This window comes from Lemur catta, chromosome 7 (assembly GCF_020740605.2).
Source record: "Lemur catta isolate mLemCat1 chromosome 7, mLemCat1.pri, whole genome shotgun sequence".
NCBI classification, from domain to species: domain Eukaryota; kingdom Metazoa; phylum Chordata; class Mammalia; order Primates; family Lemuridae; genus Lemur; species Lemur catta.
In genome coordinates, this window is record NC_059134.1 from 55,503,897 (window position 1) to 55,516,379 (window position 12,483).

Consider the following 12,483-nt stretch of genomic DNA (forward strand, 5'->3'; position numbering starts at 1 on the left):
CTTCATGACCCAATCATCTCTTAATGGTCCTACCTCTTAATACTGTCATAATGGCAATTAAATTTCAACAGGAGTTTCAGAGGGGACATTCAAACCATAGTAATATCCAATTAGACCCAAACTAAAGGTATCCTCAACTTTCCCTTAGCTGGGTCCCAGAAAGGTCTGTAGCCATTCCACTGTCACCCTATACGGAGTAATTGCAGTGGAAAGAAAAAGTGGTCTTAATTGACTGTGATAAGACAGTTTTACCTTTGCAAAATTTCAAAAACATATGGCCATGCAAGCACAGTGTTACAGCTCTCCCAGTGTAGGAAGGAGCCTGCTGAGTGAGGGGTGGAGGTGATGCTTCAACTTCATGAGCTTCAGAGTAACTCAGAAGGGAGGTGTTAGTGTCAGATTGCTCTGGTTCTAAGGCCAGCGCCAGCACTTAACAACTGCAGGGCCTTTGGTAAACTACTGTAAGATGGAGTTTAAGAATTATTTCATTGGGTTATTGTAAGGATTATATGAGATAATACTTGTAAAGCACTTAGAATAGTGCCTCACATAGTAAACACTTAATGAACACTTTCTTCCTAGCAGAGCTTATCCAGTCTCATGGTTTTGAATACTGTCTAAATGCTAATGACTCCAAAATTGAGCAAGTGTGCCTAGACCTAGACTATCTCTGAAGGATCTTCAAGAAACTAATAATAATGTCTGCTGCCCATTTATCCTTTACTACTTTTTGAAATTCATACTGTATATTATAATTTTAAAAATGCCATTAAAAAGTAAGTAGTCTTGAAACACTTGTGCACTGCTGGTGGAAATGTAAAATGGTGCAGCCCTTATGAAAAAAAGTATGGTGGTTCCTCAAAAAATTAAAAATAGACTTACCATATGATCTATCCTTTTCCACTTCTGGGTACATACTGTACCAAAAAGAACTGAAAGCAAGGCCTTGAACTTTTACATTCTGAATTTGGGATAAAGAAATAACTTATGAGCCTACAAGATTGTCCAGTTATTAAAATAGAATTAACTCTACTCAGAATTTCTAGAAAAGATAGATCTTGGTTTCTTGACAGATTGCATTGTCAAATAATTTTTTTCTATCTGTTGAAATTTTGAGAGGCCATAGGGAAGGCAAGTTCTATAATTTACCTCATAGGAGACCACCTAGGGAAAAATCGGTAATAGGTATCATTTACTTTGTTCCAGGCATGCTATCATCTCATTTAATCTTCAAAATATCTGTTTGTGGTAGTGGGTATTTGCTTCATTTAAATACAAGGAGATTGAAACAGAGAGAAGTGTCTTGCCCTAAGTCACACAGCTAGGATATAGACAAATCACTTTGATTCCAAAGACTGGGTCTTTGATTGTATCATATTACCTATTGTTTAAGAACAATTTGCATACACCATACTGATAAACAACAAATTTTCCCATTTTTCTTGTTCCCACATATAAATATACAGGTGTTTGTATCATTGGATTTGCATTTATTATTTCCATGATGGGCAAATATGTACTTTCATGCAGTTTTGAATTATAAACAATGCCTTATAAAATTAACAATAACCTAGTAATTTATAGCATTCATATTGAGAGTGTGTTGTCAGTGGTTTAAACAGTACCCCTTCACAGGCAGTCAGACACATCACCACAGAAGTATGACCACAAAAACAAAAGTTAGAGAGATAATATTTACACTGACTTCAGCAATAGGGGTATGGCTGAGTCGTAACTGAATCACAATGTATACATGTCTTAAAATCAGTTATTTGCAAATTATAGGACAAAAATGCTGCTGCTGAAAATATATGTCACTACATGTTCTATGATACTTAACAATCTAAACCAAAAAGGGGAAGCTAAACTAACAGTAATTTAAAATTAAAGAGGAAGAATAGCATCAATTGAAAAATCATGACAAAGTCAGGACAACACCAAGGATTTGATGCTCTGATGCTCAACAGAGAGTCCATTCCCTAACATAATGATATTCCAGCTATCTCTGTGAGGACAGGAGCAGTAGAAGGCAAATTGGGGTTGCCAAGATTGGCTTGGCAGCGAGACTTTAGTAAAATATTGAAAATTTATGGTCTTTAATAAACTCTAGTAACAGCTCAATTTTTGTTTATAAATATCACATTTATAATGGATAATTCATTTAGTAGATTTCTTTCTAGCAGAGCTTATCCAGTCTAATGGTTTTGAATACTGTCTATATGCTAATGACTCCATAATTGAGCATATGTGTCTAGATCTAGTCTATGTCTGAAGGATCTTCAACAAACTAATAATAATGTCTGCCACCCATTTATCCTTTACTACTTTTTTTTTTTTTTTTTTTTTTGAGACAGAGTCTCACTTTGTTGCCCGGGCTAGAGTGAGTGCCGTGGCATCAGCCTAGCTCACAGCAACCTCAAACTCCTGGGCTTAAGCAATCCTACTGCCTCAGCCTCCCGAGTAGCTGGGACTACAGGCATGCGCCACCATGCCTGGCTAATTTTTTCTATATATATTTTTAGTTGTCCAGATAATTTTTATTTCTATTTTTAGTAGAGACGGGGTCTCGCTCAGGCTGGTCTGGAACTCCTGACCTCAAGCGATCCACCCACCTCAGCCTCCCAGAGGGCTAGGATTATAGGCGTGAGCCACCGCACCCGGCCTTTTACTACTTTTTGAAATTAGTATTGTATACTCTGTTGCCCAGGAATACAGTGGCTATTCAGATTCACAGGCATGATCAGCATGGGAATTTTGATCTGCTCTATTTCCAACCTCAGCAGGTTCACACCTCCTCAGACAACTTGGCAGTCCCCCGCTCCTGGGAGGTTACCATACTGATGCTGAACTTAGTGGGGACACCCCTTTGGCATAGCACATTATAGCCCAGACTCCTGGGAAGTCCTGCAGCCTCAGCCAGGTAGCTAGGATTGTTCTGTTCTTGTACACATCTTTAAACTGATGGGCAAATTACAGCAAAAAGTTCAGAGCTCAAATCAATCTGCCACTATAGAGTTAAAATTTAGAGTCTGTTAAACTCTTTATTTTCTTTTCTTCCTTCTTTGAAACTGCAATTGCTGTTACTAGTGTTGAGATAAAGCTCACTGTCTATGATATCACTAATTCAAGGTTACTTGGATCAGCCAGTTCTAACAACAATATAAACATTAAAAACTCATTTGAAACTGAAGGAAAAAAGGTAAAAGAAGCCCTCCAATGTAATTCCTATCCCATCTCTCCTCTGGCTTTTAAGACTGTCTGATTTCAGCCACTCCCCCTTAATGACCCTCAACTGGACTCTCAGGTAGGGGCAACTCTACCACCATAAGTGAGCAGGAAGCAGTTACAGAAGAACAGACCATTGTCCAAACACCCGAATTTTGAATCCATTGATAAGAATATCAATTCTAACCAAAGATGGGGGAATGAAAGGACAGCATTGCTAAGAAACAATCTAACAGAGAAAAATAAACTAATAGAAAAAAAGAGAGTAAGATCACAGCACACAACTGCCCCTTTGATTAACCACCTGTGCTCTAAGTCCTCATTTCTAAAAGCTTCACAGCACTTGAAAAGAACTGAGCAGATAGAAGGATTATGCTTCCCCAACTCCTGCCAGACCACATTTCAAAGACCCTGATAAAGTCAGTCTCACAGAAAAGAGAGAGAGAAAAAAAAAAAAACAGAAAAACAAACACAGCTGACAACAATAACTATTCTTTTTTTCTTATCCCTTTACCCTCAATAAAACCCCCAACCCCCTTAGCCTAAAGCCAGCACTTCTTTTTCTTTTGTGCTGTGCCCTTCCCTCAAGGAAGTAAAATAAACTCTCTTTCTTTAAAACTATTTTAATCTTTGTGTTGAGAATTCTTTCTCATCCCAAGATATAAGTTCCCACCCTAACACCCACTTATCACGTTTTTTAGTGTTATCAAAGAATATTCGCACTTATCTGAAAGAGAAATTAAAATACTCCTCCCTTTTCCAACCACACGTAAGAAATTTTTCATTATACTTTCCACCCAAAGAACATATTGCAAGACATTGAATGTAGAAGCAGATATAAGAATCCAGCTGTGTTGTATTAATCTAGATAGTAAGGAGATTACAAAAATATGCTATTCTTTTCAATATTTTTTGTTTTAGAAAATAGTTATTTTTTGTAAAATATGCTAATTATGTTAACATACAAAGGGTTTATTAAGGTTATTTCATTTTATTTATTTATTATTTATTTTGAGGAAGGGTCCCACTCTGTTGCCCAGGATGGAGTACAGTGGCATGATCATAGTTCACTGTAATATTAAGGTTATTTTACAATAAGTCAATAAATACTTAAAAATTTTTCAGTTTTAATTTCAAATATAGTTAATGTTTGTTATAACTCACAAAAACAATGTTCTTTGAGGTTCTCAATAATTTTTAGAAATATAAAAAGGTCCTGAGGCCAAATAGTTTGAGAACTGTTGTCCTGCCTTGCACTTGAACTGCCCCCATCCCATCTAGGACAAGTGGCCTCCAGCACATGCTTTAACACTTCACGGGATGAGGAGATCACCACCTCTTGGAACAGCTGGTTTTATCTTTGGACTACTCGTCCTGCTACGAAGTTCTGGCAATGAGTCAAAAATCTGTCTTGTAGAGGCTCCTACTGATTGGTCTTAAACCCATTCCCTTGGTTTTACACATTGGACTTTGGAACCCTCTTGCATATCTGGAAGACAGTCATCAATTGCCCTTTGTGGTGGCCCCAGACAGAATCAGCCTTTCCTTTGGGTGACTAAAGTGCATATGCATTTTTTCTGAGTCAGTCAGTGATTTGTAGGAAGCATTGCCAAGCCAGATAACTCACAGCTGCTTTTCCAGGAACCAAAAGATTATCTCCACCTCCTCTCACCAAAATTGAGAAACTCATATTATTGTTGTTGTTTTTCCCAACAAGTTAATTTTTTCCATTATAAATCACACATTTCCTTATTAAGGAAAATAAGGAAAGGTAAAAAGAAAAGAACCTTGAAAAGAAAATTTGGTCACAATTAGCCCTGACTTTCTCATCTTGGCATCTCTCCCTTTCAGGCTTGCCCTGAATGCCATTCTTTTCATAGAGTTCCTACAAGCAGATGTGTGCATTATGACAGCCTCGCTGGGTCTCTGGGGTTGACAGGGCACCTGCCGCTTGGTGGAGCAGGACAGCTGTTGGTCAGCCTGCAGCTCCTGAAGGGCAGCTGAGGTGGGGCGCTTAGAGGGAACAGAGAGCTCCTAAGAAGGAACCCAATACTTCTGCCATCTGAAGACACTTTAGGCCAGATCTCTTCCAGCTCTTTGGGGTAGGAGGGGACACTCTACTATAGCAATGACTGGTAAATTTCTTTCTGCATTTCTTTTTTTATAAAATATGAGTTTCCTCCAGTAATTCTACTTCTGAGAATCTATCCTAAGGAAATGAGAGATGTAGACAGCATTATGTGTCTATCATTATTCATAAAACTTGGAAGAAAACTAGATGTCCAACAATAAGGGTTTAGCTTTAAAACTATCTGTATGATTGTATATTTTGTGCTGGTTAAAAACAACAGACACAAAGTCTTTTTAATGACATGAGAAAATTCTCAACATAGAGTGCTAATTGCCTTGTATTTGCCTGGCATATATGTAGTTTCTAAATAAATGTTTGTTGATTGAAAACTGAAAAAAAGTAGGATAAGAAACTTTGCATACAGTACATTATATGCGTACCGTCTCAATTATATAAATATTTTTGTGACAAAGTGAAAAAAAGGTCATTTTAATGTTGGCACCAATATATGTCATAAGGAGAAAACTGTTTTTGTGAAAACACTTTGAAATGCCCAGCAGGCACAGATGACAGCAGATGCCCAGCTCAGAGGAGGGGAAGCTGCTTTGCATGAAGCAGAGAGAGGAATTTGGTTTATTGCTTCTGAAAAGGAGGGGGAAGGAAGAAGGTATTATGTGCTCACAATTGCAAATGACAAAAATTTAACTCAATCTGGCTAAAGGGAAAAAAACAAAAAAGCCAGGTATCTAGGTAGACATGTTTGGATTCAGGGACTCAGACTTTTTTATCCATGTTTGAGTCTTCCCTTCATCTCAATTCTGTTCTCCTTTGTCGTGATTCACTCCCAAGCGGGCTCTTCACATGTGAGGGCAAAGATGGCCATAAGCAATGCTGATCTTCCTACAACTCAGTGACTCCATGGGCAAGAGTCCTCCAGTCACCAAAAGTTCCTACATGCCTGCCCCTGAGCAGCAGTGTGGCCAGGGGGATGGAATGTACCAATGATCTGGGTGTGGTCACTTGTTTGGATCACTGGGACAGCATGGGATAAGCCCTGCTCAAGTCAGTTAGGAGAAGGGCTAAGGATGGTTCCCCAAAGGACAGCCATTGCTTATTAACCCAGAAGAGGAGCCAAATTCAATGAATGTGGGGCAGGCACAGAGAAGGATGCCCACCAAAGGGAGCAGAGAGAAGAGAGAAGGAGGAAGAAAGAGAGGAGTCAGCAAGATGGAGTGTATGGGTCCAGGTGGGGTGAAGGGCCAGGGAAGCTCTCCGGTGGTGGGTTGCCATCCTTCGATTTTGAATGGTTTGCTTTGCTACAATGTGGAACTTTTCTGTATTTCCCCTTCATCCTTCACATTGCCAAAAAATTCTACTAACCTCAAAACTGCTCTATGTAAGTGGCTTTCTGGTGGAAATTGGAGGGGTTACGTTTTGACTCTGGATCCACACACTGCAGAACAGAGGACGATGTGGGGAGCCAGAAGCCCAGACGCCAGGTGGCTGTGGTAACAGAAGGCCCCCGGGGAAGAACCAAAATCTTGAGGAGGGCTTTGGATTTCCACAAGATGTGGAATTGGAGGGAGGAGGAGTTCCAGTCAATTATATCTCTATCTTTAAGGGCAGGAGGGCCCCCAGCTGATTCTGAGTTACATGTATTCATCTTTGCTATATGAATCTTGAGCTTGTGGGTTTTCACCTTTATGAACTGATTATAACTCATTTTTCCAAATGAGCAAACTTTTTCCATTCACGTATGGTCAGGGCTTGCTATCTCACACGTGTGTTCAGAGGCCTTCCAGCCACTTTCAGAGCCAGGTGTAGAAGCAGAGAATGGAAGTGTTGGCTGATGCAGGATGATGGATTTGTCAGGTGAGTGCAAGAGAAGGTGAAGGGGGTGAGACATTTAACCAGACTATATCCATAATGTTCTGTAGAAGCCAAAATGCCAGAAAGTCTACTGCTGTGTGTGTGTGTGTGTGTGTGTGTGTGTGTGTGTGTATGTGTGGTGGCAGCATAAACCAACTCAGTGTTTAAGGGAACAATATGGACCCAGAGCCCATATCAGCTCACATACATAACATTCCCTGACTGTTGGGACAGACAGACATGTAAACAACTGATTAAGATTCAACGTGTAATAAAGGTATAACCAACGTATTACTGGAATACCTAAGACACAGTAACTAATGAATCTACAGTTGAGGAATACAGAGTGGGCAGAAAAGGCTTCCCAGAGGTGGGATCATGTGTTGGATCTAGAAGGATGAGTAGGAACTATACAGTGAAGAATAAAAAGGAAGAAATTCATTCTAGGATGAGGGAGCAGCTTGAGGAAGGACACCTCTAAAATGGTATGAATAATATGACTATTGTGTAAAAAATATTTATATTTATTTACATATACACATGTAGAAGAGATTAAAAATTAAAATGTTAGCAATAAGCCAGATGTGGTGGCACATGCTTGTAGTCCCAACTACTAGAGAGGCTGAGTCAGGAGGATCGCTTGAGCCCAGGAGTTGAAGGTTGCAGTGAGCTATGCTCAGGCTATTGCACTCCAGCCAGAGTGACAGAGCAAGACTCTGTCTCACGGAAAAGAGAGAGGGAGAGAGAATTGTTTCTTCTACATATACAGATTGTATTTTTTGTTTTTTTTGAGACAGAGTCTCGCTCTGTTGTCCGGGTTAGAATGCCATGGCATCAGCCTAACTCACAGCAACCTCCAACTCCTGGCCTCAAGCAATCCTCCTGCCTCAGCCTCTCAAGTAGCTGGGGCTACAGGCGCACGCCACCATGCCCAGCTAATTTTTTCCATTTTTAGTAGCAATGAGGTCTTGCTCTTGCTCAGACTGGTCTCGAACTCCTGACCTCAAGCAATCCTCCTGCTTCAGCCTCCCTAGTAGCTGTGATTATAGGTGCCAGCCACCACACCCAGCTCTAGAACTTTTAATATGTCAAAAGCCTTATTGTTTAAATTGTAATACTTAAGCAAATACTAAGTATCAAAAATGGAGCTATTGTGAACACATGAAAATGATTAATATTCTTTTTTTTTGAGACAGTGTGTCACTCTGTTGCCTGGGCTAGAGTGCCGTGGCATCAGCCTACCTCACAGCAACCTCAAACTCCTGGGCTCAAGCAATCCTCCTGTCTCAGCCTCCCAAGTAGCTGGGACTACAGGCATGAGCCACCATGCCCGGCTAATTTTCTTGATATATAGTTTTAGCTGTCCATCTAATTTCTTTCTATTTTTAGTAGAGACGGGGTCTTGCTCTTGCTCAGGCTGGTCTCGAACTCCTGAGCTCAAATGATCTGCCCACCTCGGCCTCCCAGAGTGCTAGGATTACAGGCATGAGCCACCGCGCCTGGCCAATATTCTTTTTAAAGACTTTAAAAATTTTAGTAATTCATTTGGGAAATATTTTAATTTCATGGTCACAGAATGGTGATAGGTAATATCTGGTTGTTTTCTTTTCAGAAGTTTGGTAATTCTGTGACCATAAATATGCTGCAGGAACTTAACTCTTATTTATATCAATTAGCCTATGGGAAAATTGGTTTCATTATACATTGTTTTGCCTAAAGTTGCAGTTTCCAAGAACCTATCAATGACATTAAGTGAGGACTTACTGTATACAATTATCCTATGACTCATCTACTCCACTTCTAGCCTATCTCTGATTTGAGCTGCAGCTGTGGTGGACAGTTCTAACTCTCCTTATGCTGCTAGCATTTACTACCATAGAGCAGTCACCCTTGATTGGAGATTGTATTAGTTTCCTATGGCTGCTGTAACAAATCATCACATGTGCAGTGGCTTAAAACAATACACATTTATTATTTTACAGTTCTGTAGTTCAGAAGTCCCAAATGAATGTCAGCTGGCTTAGACTAAGGCATCATCAGGGCTCTGTTCCTTTCTGGAGGCTCCAAGGGAGAATTCATTTTCTTGCCTTTTCCATCTTCTTGAGTCTGCTTTCAAAATCCTTAATTTGAGGGGAGAGTAAAATTCATGGGAGGAGTTTCTATCTCAAAATCCCTAATTTAATGACATAAGCAGTCTTTTTTGTCATGGAAGGTAACATATTCATAGCTCCTAGGGATTAGAATGTGAGCATTTTGAGTGACCCATTATTCTGCCTACCACAAGAGAGCATGCAAAAACAGTCTAGATTACAATCAATTTATTAGGTTATGACCTAGGGTTAAGTAACTTAATCAATAAGATGGAGAGGGGGACTAACAATAATATCTATGTTAATGGGGTGTTAGAATTTTAAAGGAGATAGTGTTTGTAAAGTGCTCAGAACAGTACCTGGCACATTAAGCACAATATGAGCATTTATTCATTACATTTTAACAACGTATTGCTTCCCACTATATGTCAAATGCTGTTTTGGTGCCAGGGATATGGACAGGAATATGACTTGGTCTCAAAGAACTCAAGGAGTCAGAGATACAAATGCAGTTACTACACAGTATACTACATGCCATAAAAGGGATGAAAATACTATAGGATTACAGCATTGTTAAGGCTCAGGGGAAACTTTAGAAGTATTAGTCAAATGAGCATGACATTTGAGCTTGGCTTTGTAGCATGAATAAGTGTTGGCCAGTCAGATAAGGAAAGAAGGGCTCAGAGACATGAAGAATGTGTGTTAAAAGAAGGTTAAGTATTAATAGCATTTCAGGGTGGCTGGAGCAAAAGATATATGGTGTGCGATGAAGCTAGAAAAGCTAATGTAAACATCTAGGTTGTGAAGTGCCAAGTTAAGGAGTTTGGACTTTATCCTGAAAGCAATAAAATCCTTTCAGAGTGTTTAAACAGGGAAGGACATCATCAGATTTGTGCTTTTAAAAGACTACTCTGGTGACCGGTGAGAAAAATAGATTGGATTTGAAGAGACTAATGGTTGCTCAAGTTGTTCAGATGGTGGTAGTGGATGAAGACACTGGCAAGGACTTGAGAAATATTTAGGATAATCTACAAGACTTGGTGAGCAATTTGATATGGATGTTGAGAGAGGAAGAGTGGGATATATGTCTAGTTTCAGGGCTTCGGGGACTGGTGAATGATGGTCTATTCACTGAGACCAGGAAGAAACATAAGAGTAGCAATTTTGGAGGGAAATGATAATAGTAATAGCCAACATTCTAAAGGTCTTAATACGTGTTAAATTGTAGTTATTATTATGGTAAAACTGAGGCTTACAGAGACCAAGTTAAGAATACACAGGTACTACTAATTATTACTGACAAATTATGGCTTAGAAAAGTTAAGGTCCTATTACTAACATTTGTACAGCTGGGATTTGAAGCAAGGCAATCGGATTCCAGACCCTTACCCACTAATGCTGTCTCAGTTTTGGACATATTGAATTTGAGGTACAGCGGGGCATCCAAGTAGTGCTGTTCGGAAGATACTGGGAAATACACAATCTGAGCTCAGGGGAAAGATTTGGGTGGAAAGTAGCCTCCATAGTAGGAGAAAAAAGGGAAAGGGAGCCCATTTTCTCCTGCCAGTTCACAATAGTTCAAATTTCTCCGTTACCATTTCTTTGTCCACCTCCCACCCTCGTTCCCACACACAAAAAACAAACAATAATAGATGTCTGGCTCTAAAATCACACGAAATCAGATAGTTTTCAAATTCAGCCCTTGTCTATGAGCTAATAGATCCAGTGGTGCTTTGTAACCCGAGGACCCCAAGCCGATAGCGTTAGCCTTCTTTTACAATCTTGACTGCACCACGAGCCGTCCTAGAAATCATTCCACAACAGGAATGCCCTGTCAAAGCAGCCTGCAACCGGAGACTGCAGGCCTAGAAGAGACGCGGACGCAATGACGTCGCGTGGCAGCCGGGTGTTCCCCAGCCTTTGGCGTCACGCGCCGATGACGTCATCCCAGGCGTTCGCTTTCTCCCAGGCCTGGGTTGGACCCGTGCACTTGGGTCTGTCCGGCTCTCCCCGCCCCCTCCCACCTGCGGGAGGCGGGGCGGGCACGGCTCCGCTGGCGCCGCAGCCTCGCGGGGGAGGGGCAGGGGCAGGGGGAAGAGGAGGAGGGGGCCGGCCGCTGTGTACAATAGCTCGGCTGCGGGCAGGGGAGGCGGCCCTGCAGCTGCTGCAGCTGGAGCTGAAGGTGCCGGCTGCACAGTAGACGCCCCCTCACGGCTTCCCCCGCACACTCCCTCCTTCACAGGCTCGGCCGTCCTACTCCGCAGACGCTTACCTCTCAGACTCTCAGCCCCTTTTTCTCGGAGCCCCGCGCTCTCAAGATCCCCCTCGACGTCGGTCTCCGCATCGACTTCCCACCTCCTCCCTCAGAGGCCATCCGAGCGGCTCCCGTCCCCGCCCCCCTCAGCCCAGCGATCTTGCCCCCGCGTCTCCTAGTTCCCTCCCGCCCACCTCGCCGTCCCTTCCCTCACCGATGCCCCAGTCCTGAGGGGATCCCCGGCGCGAGCGGCGTGGGGGAGGCGCGGCCGGCGGCGGCAGGAGGGAGTACGTGAAGCGGCCGCTCGCGCGCACTCGGGCGCTCACTCCCGGCTGGGCCGCCGCCACCCCGGTGGCGGAGGAGGAGGAGGAGCTGAGCGGAGCTGAGCGAGCGCGGAAGGTGAGAGCCGGCCTCCCGCCCGGTACCCCTGGCGTCGCGGGCTGCCCCGGCTGGGGCGCGGGCCTGGGCCGCAGGGGCAGTGGAGCGGGGTGGGGTGGGGGCCTGGGCCCATTCATTCGCCGCGGTGGGGCCAGGCGCCCGGGCGGGCGGGGGCTCCAGGTAAGGTGAGGCGGGCGCCGCCCCGCGAGGCTGGCCGCTCCAGTCGGGCCAACAAAGGCCCCCTGTGCGCGCACCGGCGCGATCGCGGGTCTCAGGCGCCGGGGGACTCTGGGGACCCGGGAGGGGGCAGGGACGAGAGGGGGGCCGGGCTGGGGCCGGGGGCCCAGACAGGTCCTAGTCCGGGACCGACTCCCTCGCGAACTTTGCGGTCCTCCGGTGCTAACCCTGGCCTGCTACGAGGAAGCCCAGCAAAGCGGCTCCCCAGTTCATTCTGCGTGGAAAAACTACCCCGTCCAGGGTTGGGGAATCACCTTTAGGGTTCAACTCCTTGAAAAATAAAGATTGGTCGTACTTGACTTATGCAGCCCCTCCCCCATCCCGGGAATATTCCATGACTTGGGAAGTTAAAAACAAAT

General features: G+C 43.1%; 1 protein-coding gene and 1 long non-coding RNA gene across 4 annotated transcripts in view; one reads left to right on the plus strand and one right to left on the minus strand.

Moving 5' to 3' along the window:
• Window positions 1–9,113: 9,113 nt before the first annotated feature.
• LOC123642304 lies at window positions 9,114–11,941 on the minus strand. Its single transcript, XR_006736433.1, has 2 exons — window positions 11,724–11,941; window positions 9,114–9,285 (listed from the first exon to the last, which is right to left on the minus strand). It is a non-coding gene; the product is annotated as an uncharacterized LOC123642304 (long non-coding RNA).
• The window catches only part of PAK1 (p21 (RAC1) activated kinase 1), a 153,110-nt gene continuing 152,002 nt past the window's right edge, over window positions 11,376–12,483 (plus strand). For 2 of the 3 annotated variants that reach the window (XM_045557287.1, XM_045557290.1), the window contains exon 1: window positions 11,376–11,908. The gene's annotated coding sequence lies outside the window, so the exon portion shown is untranslated. The remainder of the gene's footprint in view (window positions 11,909–12,483) is intronic. The other variant, XM_045557289.1, reaches the window with a different exon arrangement.